An 11,963-nucleotide genomic window follows, 5' to 3' on the forward strand; every position below is an offset into this window, starting at 1 on the left:
AGAGCGGGTGGGAGGAAGAGAGGCATGCGCTATAGATGTAGGCGAACAATGGTCCTTGGAAATTATTAGTACTCTACAAAATGTCTGTCCCCTATGATGCCTACAATGAGCGATAGAGGGTGGAAGGAAGGGAGAGCGGAGGAAGGAAGATGGGGATATATGTAGAGAGAGGGAGATAGGAGGAAGGGAGATGGGCATATATGTATAGAGAGGAAGATCAGAGAGGGAGGGGAGATTTACAGGACGATTGTCGTTGAGCCACTCAAATAGTCAAATATGTATGTCTCTGTTGCATCGCACGGGCAATTAACTATAGAAAAAATCAAGGCTATTTTTAAAGTGACATTTATTCAGCGTGTTCCAACCTTTACATGCCTTAATTATAGAATAATCTAATATTATGATTTCTCCAGTAAGCAGTATACTATATACTTAACTGGGACTTTGAATTTGTGCTTTAGGAAAATTTGAATAGACCTCGTCCACGCCGATAATTTCCTGGTACATCAGGTTGAACAATTTTGTTTATGTTGTGAGTGGTCAATATTCCTTACCGCTGGCCACATATCTCACTTGTGCTGGTCCCCTAGAATATGCTAATGTTTAGTTTCCAATTTTTCAACTATCAAATATCAGTGGACTTTACATGGTTTCTTGCAAAAAAAAAGACTCATATGGCCCGAGTTTGTTTGCTCAGGAGCATTCTTTCATAGATTATAATAGTCAGTGGCTTAAAAGTATTGTCATTGCTACAAACATAAAACTGATGAAAGAAGAACATATTTGTACCTTATTGCCGGCTGACTATACACACAAGAACCTCGACACTCTCATTACTGTGTTATATATTTAGTTGCAATAGTATTTGATTTTTCATGAAGCAATATGCTTACTGTTTCTTCATTCAGTTTCGTGTTTCAATGACGCGTGGAGGACGACGGTCACGAGCGCATTGTCGCAAGCTCACAGGAGGGAGGCACACATCTCATCCAATATAAAAGCACGCTCCGAAGAATCCCTAACCCTCCATGGAGCCATTGCTAGGGGGCGTCGAGATCAACGCCACCCATCACGACCACCGAGATGTAGAGGGTATGTCCTGGTGCTTCCCAAGAATCTTTCCCGCCTCTTGAGAGACCACATGGCGTTCTGGTGGCAGTTTTTGGCCAAGGTTGGAAGCCAAGAACACTTCTTAATTTTGATCACGGACTTGACATTGTGGTCGGCGGTGCGTGGTGCAGTGCGGTGATTTCTTGCCTGGCGTATAACAATGTGTGTTCAATGGGTCGCCTCTTCCCACGCACAAGTCTCAGAGGGAGACAACGACAGCTATTCAGAATAACTACAACAAAATTGTGACACAAGTGGTTAGTGGGAGAAGGAACCTGATACCGCAGCCGATTCTGCAGCAAGGGTGGTGCGTAGAAGATAGTTGTAGCAAGCATATATATAAGTCACTCTGGAAAAAGTGTGTAGTTATTGTTGTGATAGAGATCCATTCCAATATTTTCACTGATATGCATGGTTGAATAGTACTATGTGTGATATGTGAGAGTAATGTAATACAAAATGAAACATGGTGGACAGGGCTTTGTGACTGAGCTGGTGAATAAAATGTCAGTGGTGGAAACGGACATGTTATAGAAGATGTTGAGGGTGGCACCGGAGTTAATGGCCAAATGGGGTTCCTCGGCACCGAAGAGAAGGATGCTGCAGCGACACGTACTGGGTTCCATTTCCAACCAGAGAAGAACTTATGAATGGTATGTGCGCGATCCATTCATTCTTTCGTTTGATCCTTATTCCCCTCAACTCAGATTCATTTTATTTTGTACTTATGCATGATTTTGATGGATCAATAAATTTAGTGGCATTAATTGCAATGAGAAATATCATATATCCACAAACTTCACATTGTTGTTGCTACGAGTCTACTGGTCAGCTACTTCCAGTTATCCTTATCGAGAGTTGATTGTCGGATTTCACCAATAAATAAAAACAGAGGAAAACCTGCCGGTCTTACTACTGATAGCATCAAACAAGAATATGGGTAATTTCCCTTGTAATGATTATTAGAATTGTTGTTTCTGAAATTCAGTCTTCAGAATTACTATGGCTAAGTGAAGGTGATAAATAATTCCAGTTTAACGAGTACTTGTGGATTGTTTAGATGGAGGAGCACTCTTAGTTTTGTTCTTCGATTCAATTCTGAATCATTTAGTGTGCAATTCAGATTCACGCAGCATTTTTCTTAAATTTTGCCTGCCTGGAAATTATTAATGTCAACTTAATACATAGCATGTCCTGATGTTAAAGATGATGCATTTCTTCACTACAGTCTACATACTTGGTACATATAGCATGTCTCTGCCGTCAGCAACCCCGTCTAGCTCACTTTTTCAGCGGCATAGCCTTTTTCCAATCTTATGTCAATTGGTCTTTGCTTTGTAGGCACTAGAAAGGAGACGATCCTATCCACTATCACAATGAAAGAAGAGAAACAATTCCTTGCAGTCATCTATAAGGTCAGCATGTTGGGGCTTGGTTAATTCATTTATATTGCTATTTCTATGCACACGTAAAAGGATCTACGTATCCACAACTAATTTGCTTACCCATGTGAGTTTGGGGATATTTTTTCTCTTGTTAGGATGCATGTCAGATTTAAATTCTCTGATATCTATGTATGTAGTGTAATTTTTATTTTGTAAAAACCTAATACCAGTCCACGCATGAAGGTGCACTTAATTTCTTACTATTTCTACGTGCATTATCTCTCTTGAATTTACTTAGTAATAGTATTTTGTTATTTGGGTCTGAAGAGACGAATATTGCAAAAAGTAAATAATTTGGGAGGGAAGTGATTTGAACTTTATGCTGTTAAGGACAGTAAACCAAATTGATTTGTATAGAGGCGTGAATAATCAAACCGAAAAAGGGGAGTTGATTAGTAAGGAGACATCTAGGATGTTTCAAATTCTGCCGAAAAGCTCAATATAAATATGTGTAGATGTGTTAAAATTTGTTCACTGAATTTCTGGTAATATAATTAGTACTACTCCCTCTGTTTCTAAATATATATATTTTTTAGATATTCCACTGCGGACTACATACGAAGCAAAATGAGTGAATCTACACTCTAAAATATGTCTATATACATTCGTATGTAGTTTGTATTGAAATCCATAGAAAGACTTATATTTAGAACGGAGGGAGTATATGTTATGGTGGATAAAAATTCTTTTAAATACACTATATATACTGTGTACTAAATGGTGGAATCGTTGGCCGCCTGCCGGCCTCGACCTCGACTGACATAGAGAGGGAGAACGCCCTAGATCAGATGCTCACGCATTTGCGCCTCCCCAAGGTTCACCCTTATTTGCTTGTCTTGTCTTTTGTTTTACGGGTTTCAAGCTTCAGCACAAATCTTCTGTAGGAAATCTTGTACTCATAGTGTAGAAAAATGCCGTTTTTGTGAAATGTCACAGGAGCTAAATTACTAACATTGTTGTAATGTTTGTATGGCAGCCTATTCTTTAATCCGTTCAATTACAGAGTTTATGATTATGTAAATGGAGTATGGGATCTGAGAAGAAAAAAAAGGTAATAGTACTTTCGTTCACAGGCAGATTCGACATATCCTCGTTTACTTCCCCCTTGTCTTCTGACTGACTCCTTAAATCATCAACATGTGTGTATATATAGTTGCATCCGATTCAAGGAAGATAATGGACAAGTGCATTGGTATGAACAGGTCGTCGACTTTGACAGAAAATGCATACATATTATCAGTTTTCCTGCTGAGTTGTACTATTATGCTACAGAATACACATCAGCTATTATGCTACAGAATACACATAATTAGTTACAGATCAGTAGGCTACTCATCTGGTTAGTTTTCTCAAGTCATTTCTTCTGTGTGTATATATGTTATTTTCCTTTTTACACTAACAAGAGTTTCGTGCTTTCTGGTATGGTGTGGTGCTCTCCCCTTCATTTAGTGAGTTCTTCCTTAATGGAGGATATGGTATAGGTAATAGTGAGTGGTGTTCTAGCTTATGCACTATTTCCCCCTGGCCCGAGTTCCACACCATAACATGCCGCCGCCCCAGCCGCCGCGTCTGCCACGGCGCCGACGCCTCCCTGGCTCGCGGGACATCCCCTCTATATATTGTAATAGACTCCCATGAATACAATTGAGTTGCATCCTATAATCTTCTACATGCGTCATCCGGTTTTAATGGACAGGTTCCAGCAAAAAATGTCACGCTATAGGGAAAGCGAGTGGGAAGGGTGTGTTGTAGGGTGGAATTCTTGTGTTGGAACAACGTGTTGGAGATAACATGGTGAATAGTCCGTACAACTACATTTCTTCCCCACATATGAGTTGGATTTGGGGGATTGCAGACGGTTGAATTTGGGGAGTCTGCTGGGCACCCATTTGAACACGTCCGAACGTATGAGGAAGAAATGAGCTTCGACTTGTTTAATATTGTACAAAATATATTTGCTGCTAATAATGAGACAAGTTCTGATTTGTAAATGCAATATTCTTCCATGTATACAGAATTACAGATTGAATGAAATATAAGCCAAAGTTGAATCTCAAGCCTTAATTTACACTAAAAAAATAATATAGGTTTGATATATGTGTAGAATAGGATATTTTTCCTTGAGAATCAACTAGGTGAGGTGGTCGTTATCGACATCCTTGTGAAAGTTCGCATGATCTTAGCACGAACCAACTCACAATGCTATCTCGAGCAATACTTTATTCATTTAAGTATATTTTTTTAGAAAAAACACTAGGTTAAAAGCCTATTGCAAAAAATTAGATGCAAAGTTATTATAATTGCCATTTATGATCACGAACGATCTTACCGAATGACTGTTCTCATGGCCTTCAAAGAAGAGATATACTAGAAGTTGAGCGCAGTTGGAGGGGCCTTAGTCCTTCTGAGTCAAGAAAAATAGATGGGGCCTGTCCAAGCTATTAGTAGAATGGGAAATATTAAAATATTTTGTGTTGTCATGGTTCTTAATGGTTAGGTATGTGTCGCAACCTGTATGGTTTCAAATGCCTAATTTTATGTCTAATGGTTTGTCAGGGAATTGAAAAATGCAATCAAGTGTCTGGTTGTAGAGAATCGTGGAATAAGGGAACAAAATCCTGCATGTGTTCTCTTTAATTAATACTCTCCCCGTTTCTAAATACTTGTCTTTCTAGGCATTTCAACAAGTGACTACATACGGAGCAAAATGAGTGAATCTACACTCTAAAATATGTCTACATACATCCGTATGTAGTAGTCATTTGAAATGTCTAGAAAGACAAATATTTAGGAACGGAGAGAGTAGATAATAAAAATAGATATGTTTTCATGGGATGATTGGTCTTAAGCATAAAAAGACATCCATGTGCCACCTATCATTTGTAATGCACAATAACGCGTTCTATGTTTTTGTACCACTTTCTTTATTTTCTGCGTTAGATCTGATAGTATATGTTAGTGAATTACATTTTTATCTAAATAGATTACAAGTGTAGAGGATTTCAATTATTTTTTGTATGTTATTGGCTATCTTTTGTATACGTGTGACATTTGATATGCAATCAGTAACAAACCAATCCACAATGAATAGGAAGACATAGTAATCTTAAGAATAACCCAGTATCAACAAAAGAATGTTCTTAATTTTTTTAAGGCCCGTGGCAACGCACGGACATTTTACTAGTAGTCCTCAAAGACTCAGAAGGCTTCACAAAAATTCAACGGCGACAATACACGAATTTTCGTTTTACAAATCAGCCTGTTGCGAGGCGTTCGCGCAGATCGGACGACCTGGAGATACCCAGGGATCCATCCATGTGACCATATGAGGCCTTGGTGCAACGGATCGCGTGGAGGGCATTCTCACCTGCGGAGGCTCCCAACGGGCGGGTACCTCAACATTCTTTATAAGACTAATTCGGTTGTTGTAGGGGTTTCTTGTGGGTTTTTTCGATTTAAATTGGGCCATGAATTATCTTAGTTACAACACAGATTTGATGCATTGGACGAATCTGTAGTGAAAGTAATCTATGTGTAGCGCGGAGGTGTTCGTCGCTTTTGCCGCCTGTCTTTAGGTTTGATCACATAGATAAGGAGCTAATGGAACATCTCGAAACCAAAGTTAGGGACAACGTGACAATATCTCACCCTCTGATTGATCGTTTCATACCTACCATAGTCATCAAACAAGAAATATGCTAGACCAGTTCTCTGAACCTTCCAGGTGAGGTGTAGGTAAAAATTGCTTTGTACATGCATGATGATCCTCACTTCATCACTTCAGCAGTTGTTTGTTGCATGTGGTTATGACCTTTGTAGGTGTAACAACAGATGACGTGAGCAAATATTTCTTCTTCTTTCTAGGGCGTACCCCACTCGAGCGAGGAAGCGTCGCAAGATGTAGATAGAGCCCGATGTAAGCATATAATGCAACACAAAACCGTCAATACAATGGCGTTGAAAGTTGATGGTCGACAGACAAGATGGAAAAATATTCTGGTGTTGTAAACCGGGTTCGGTGACAAGCGAAAGAAGACCAAGTGGCACCCCGATGATGACGAGAACGATATGAGGGACCAGGTGGAGAGACCAGAAATAAAAAGTGCTAGTCTTGTGTATGAATCTCTGTTCTATTAATTTCATGAGACCACTGAGGAAGTCCTAGATTCGGGGGTCCTCAGGTGTCCGGTTTATCCGATATGGACCGGACTGATGGGTCGTGAAGATAAAACAGAAGACTATCCCCCGTGTCCGGGTAGGACTCGTATATGCGTGGACGGCAAGTTTGGTGTCCGGATGTACTACTTCCTTCCTCTGCAAACCAACTCTGTACAACCCTAGGCCCCTCCGGTGTGTATATAAACCGGAGGGTTTAGTCCGTAGAGGCTATCGGAATAAATATAGGCTAGACAACTAGGGTTTGGCCATTACGATCTCGAGGTAGATCAACTCTTGTAACCCCTATATTCATCGAATACAATCAAGCAGGACGTAGGGTTTTACCTCCTTTAAGAGGGCCCAAACCTGGGTAAACATTGTGCCTCTATTGTCCCTTGTTACCATCGATCCCCAGACACACAGCTTGGGACCCCTACCTGAGATCTGCCGGTTTTTACACCGACATTGGTGCTTTCATTGAGAGTTCCGTTGTGTTGTCAACCGAAGAATCGATGGCTCGCCTCTTCATCGACAATGACACTGTCTTCGGGGAGACTTTCCTCCCTGGTCAGCCTTTTGTGTTTGGCGGCTTCATGCTACGTGCCAACTCGACCGGTCACCTCAAGCAGGTCGACAGCTACGCCCCTGGTCACCAGATCAGGTTTGGAAGTTTGAACTACATCGCTGATATCCGAGGAGACCTGATCTTCGAGGGTTCACGGCTTCAGTCGCTGCTCCCCACCCGCACGAAGGAGGCCCTTCAGATCTACTATTAGATCCCGTCCAGAGGTCAACACTCGTGTACGCCTCAGCCTTAGATCCGGGCCGGACTATTTTGCCCGAAGACGAGAGGGTGAACCCCGCCGGAGTCTCTCCCATCACGGAGCTTCTAGCCGGAGACCCAGAGCAACCACGTCGTCGGCAGACCCGGAATCAAACGGATTCTCCTCGTCATCGGGAAGCTGGATTCGCCTCTCGGCACCAACTCCGAACTCTCAAGGTCTGCGTCCTTCGGGCCGGGTCTAGCGGTTATCGCCGAACCTAGTTCCATAGATTCTCAGACATCTGTCCAATTCTCGCTCTTAAACGAGGCGCTGGACTTAATGCAATCCCTCGCCATCATGAAGGCGTCACCTCTGAACTACGACCAGTTCGAACTGGGGGCTGAGACTAGGGAATTTTACGTCCCACCCACCACCCACTTAATAGTCACTATCGAGGATTTAACTGACATGCTAGACTACGCTTCTGAAGACATCGATGGCATGGACGATGATGTCGAAGCTGAACCAGGTCAAAACCCACCCATCACCGGGCGTTGGACGACCACTTCTACTTAAGATGTATACATGGTGGACACCCTTGAGAAGAAGGACGACGATGGCACTCAGGATCCAGATGAGGATAAGCCCGTCGATGAACCACCAAAACGCCAGTGTCAGCGGCACCGCTCATGATCGCGTCGAGAAAGGGAGAGCAACACCGGCACCGGAGACAATGACACTCCGGATAATGCCGAAGACCCTGAAAACCCCGTGGAGCCTGCGTTCAAGCAGGAGGAAAGGGAAGTGGGTCAATTCAGCCCCGAAGAATTCGCCGATCACGAAGATTCAGAAGATAGTAACTACTTACCTGTCTCCGAAGAGGATGTTAGCCTCGGTGATGAAGATTTCATCGTCCCAGAGGAACCCTTCGAATAAGAACGCTTCAAGCGACAACTCGTCGCCACCGCGCGAAGCCTGAAAAAGAAACAACAGCGGATTAAAGTCGAACATGACACACTCAATGATAGATGGACTAAGGTCCTAGCCACCGAAGAAGGCTATGGATTTGAGTGCCCAACGAAGAGTTACCCAAAATGCATGCTACTGCCACAATTCGACGACGAGGCCTTTGCGCCAATACCGTCAAAATATAATCAGGCTAATCAACGGGACCGACCACCACGTGGATGGGACAAAATGGCTGATTATGCCAAACACTGGCCCGTGCCCCTTTACTATAGAGGCAAGGAGACAACGGCCCCAGGCTACACATACGACCTACGTCAGGACCTGACCAATAGAGTCGGCCAGACAAGATCAATCTATGGATCAAGAGGACGTTCCCCCACACGGGATGACGACCATCAAGCTTGGCACGATAGACATAACCAACTCCGGGGTCAGCACCGAACACAGATGTCATCCGAACTCTGTCGCGATGTCGCCCGATACAGAGGCGCCGCACACCCCATGTGCTTTACCGTTGAGGTAATGCAACACCAATTCCTGGAAGGGTTCAAACCCGTGAACATCGAGCAATACGATGGCACGACGGATCCCGCCGTATGAATCGAAGATTTTCTTCTCCATATTCACATGGCTCCCCGCCGCGGGTGCCACGCCATTAAATACCTCCCTCTAAAACTGTGATCTCCACGCCATTAAATACCTCCCTCTAAAACTGAAAGGACCAGCATGACACTGGCTGAACAGCCTCCTAGAGAACTCCATTGGAAGCTGGGAAGACCTGGAAGATGCTTTTCGGGCCAACTTTCAAGGCACCTATGTCCGCCCGCCAGATGCTGATGACCTGAGTCACATAATCCAACAACTCGGAGAGTCAGCTCGCAAACTTTGAAATCGGTTCTTAATTAAAAAGAACCAAATCATGGACTGTCCGAACGCCGAAGCCTTAGCGGCATTTAAGCATAGCATCCGTGACGAATGGCTCGCCCGACACCTCGGTCAGGAAAAGCCAAAGACTATGGCGGCTCTTACCGCACTTATGACCCGCTTCTGTGTGGACGAAGATAGCTGGTTGGCTCATAGAAGCAACATTACCAGCGACCCTGGAACTCCTGAGGCCAGGGCCGACAATGGCAGGCCATGGTGCAACAAAAACAAGCATCAGAACAATAACGAAGAAACAGAGCACACGACAGTAAACGACGGATTCAGTGGCTCCAAACTGTCAACGGAAGAAGCCGTTCCAAGGTAATAGGGACGGTCCATCCAACTTGGACAAAATACTAGAGAGACCTTGCCAGATTCATGGCACCCCTGACAAGCCTGCCAACCACACCAACAGAAATTGCTGGGTTGTCAAGCAGGCCGGTAAGTTAAATGCCAAGCATAAGGGGAAAGGACCTCAAAGCGAGGACGATGATGAACCTCGCCCGCCGAACACTGGGGGACAGAAACAATTCCCCCCGAAGTGAAAACGGTGAACATGATCTATGGCACCCACATCCCCAAGAGGGAGCGCAAACACGCATTAAGGGGCGTCTACGCCGTAGAGCCTGTCGCCCCAAAATTCAACGCATGGCCGGCTTGTCCGACCACCTTTAATTGCAGGGACCACCCAACTAGTATCCGTCACGGAGGTTCGGCGACCCTGGTACTCGATCCTATCATCGACGGGTACCATATTACTAGAGTCCTTATGGACGGCGACAACAGCCTCAACTTGATCTACCAGGATACTGTCCGTAAGATGGGTATCGACCCGTCAAGATGGGCATCGGCGGCCCTTATGGACGACGGCAGCAACCTCAACACTACCTTTAAAGGAGTGATACCTGGCATGGAAGCCCGCTACACGGGCTCCTTAACACCGGAAGTCGTATTCGGCTCTCCACACAACTTCCGAAGTGAAGAATAGATCTTTGACATCGTCCCTTCTCGTAGTGGTTATCATGCACTGCTCGGACGAACTGCTTTCGCCCGCTTTAACGCAGTCCCGTACTATGCTTATCTGAAGCTCAAAATGCCTGGACCCCGTGGCGTCATCACAGTAAATGGGAATATGGAGCGCTCCCTCCGTATTGAGGAGCACAACGTGATTCTAGCAGCCAAAGTACAAAGCGGCCTCGTCAACTCATCGGTCGTCAAGATCCATGACACTGCTAAAGGTGTCTGAGCCGCGTTACAATGTGGTAGCTCGGTGGAACCTGAGATCGAATAGCAGTTTAGCCTCCGACAATTGCCCCATAAGGTTGCAGTGTATATACCGCAGGTACACAATTACGCCCTTAAAATACCTTGGGCAGCGCCGGAGGCACACTGCGGAACTGGTCCATAGTACGGTTTTACCCTATTTGGACCTTAAATACTCTTACACTATAGATTCGGGTCAAAGACCTACCCGATCTACGGTCGTGGAGGACCTTTTTCTAGGTTCGTCTTTTTAGCAGACAACCATCGGACTCCTCCCCTTCAAGGTTAGCCCACCAAGGAGAAACGACGCATACATGTAGCAGGGCATCATTGATATTCTTAAACCATTTCGTTTAGGCTATGTGTAAATCTTTCCCTTGTGTAAACTTCTGGCATATAAAATGGCCTCGATATTTTTTGGCATTATCTGTAACAACACGGCTCGATGTCTTAATCAAGGTATAAAGGAAACAGTTGATCACCACTTTGTTTGGTAATCATTTTGTATTATCATCTGTGTTCCCTCCCTACCTCAGACTGCCACACATGCCTTAGTCCGGTCTTAACACCGGGGGCTGTATTCGGCCCTGCACATTTCAAGTCTGAACACCTATAGGGAACTCTTCGGCGTCTCGAATATTGCATTATATGCATCGGCTCCGAATCACGTCTTTGGTCTATAGTTGGGTTGCCCGTCTCCTGTGTTTACCACCTTACGTTCCGCTTGTTTGGCTAAGGTAGTAAAGGGAGAACTACTGTGATTGTATTCCTGGTTCGTCCGGTCAAGTACCTTAGTAGACAAAGCCAAAAACTGATTGTCATGATAGGTGAGAGCTGGTCAGCGATTCGGCGACTTAGTATTATACTACAAATCGTTAGCGATTCACCCCGTGTTATATGAGGGGCTGGTCTTCGTCCAACCGCGTGAAAAAGGCACCGTAGTCCGGATAGCTGCACACACATAAGGGGACAGTACTTAGCCCCACAGTCAAACTCCTATGGCTAAGTGAAAGTAATAAAGCCGCATAGTCCGATTGCCTGGTTCACCTCGCTGACACCTCCTTTACGGACCAAGACGTTGGATAAAGTGTGGTCACACGTTACGCTGAACACCTCTGTAGCATCTACATGGGGGCTGAAGCCGATGACTGGCAACTGATACGTCTCCAACGCATCTATAATTTTTGATTGTTCCATGCTATTATATATATATATATTCTATTTTGGATGTTTAATGGGCTTATTTACACACTTTTATATTATTTTTGGGACTAACCTATTAATCGGAGGCCCAACCCAAATTGTTATTTTTTTGCCTATTTCAGTGTTT

The 11,963-nt window shown here is 44.1% G+C and overlaps 1 long non-coding RNA gene across 3 annotated transcripts; it reads left to right on the plus strand.

The window, feature by feature from the left end:
- The first annotated feature begins 7 nt into the window (after window positions 1-7).
- Window positions 8-4,746, plus strand: LOC125531569. 3 transcript variants are annotated; one of them, XR_007293337.1, is made up of 6 exons: window positions 8-1,092; window positions 1,588-1,763; window positions 2,452-2,525; window positions 3,532-3,606; window positions 3,709-3,894; window positions 4,005-4,746. It is a non-coding gene; the product is annotated as an uncharacterized LOC125531569 (long non-coding RNA). The 3 variants fall into 3 exon arrangements; XR_007293336.1 differs by lacking the exon at window positions 4,005-4,746 and having other exon boundaries at window positions 3,709-3,977; XR_007293338.1 differs by lacking the exons at window positions 8-1,092; window positions 4,005-4,746 and adding an exon at window positions 1,100-1,417 and having other exon boundaries at window positions 3,709-3,977.
- Window positions 4,747-11,963: the final 7,217 nt, after the last annotated feature.

Source organism: Triticum urartu, unplaced genomic scaffold (assembly GCF_003073215.2).
Source record: "Triticum urartu cultivar G1812 unplaced genomic scaffold, Tu2.1 TuUngrouped_contig_7491, whole genome shotgun sequence".
NCBI lineage: Eukaryota > Viridiplantae > Streptophyta > Magnoliopsida > Poales > Poaceae > Triticum > Triticum urartu.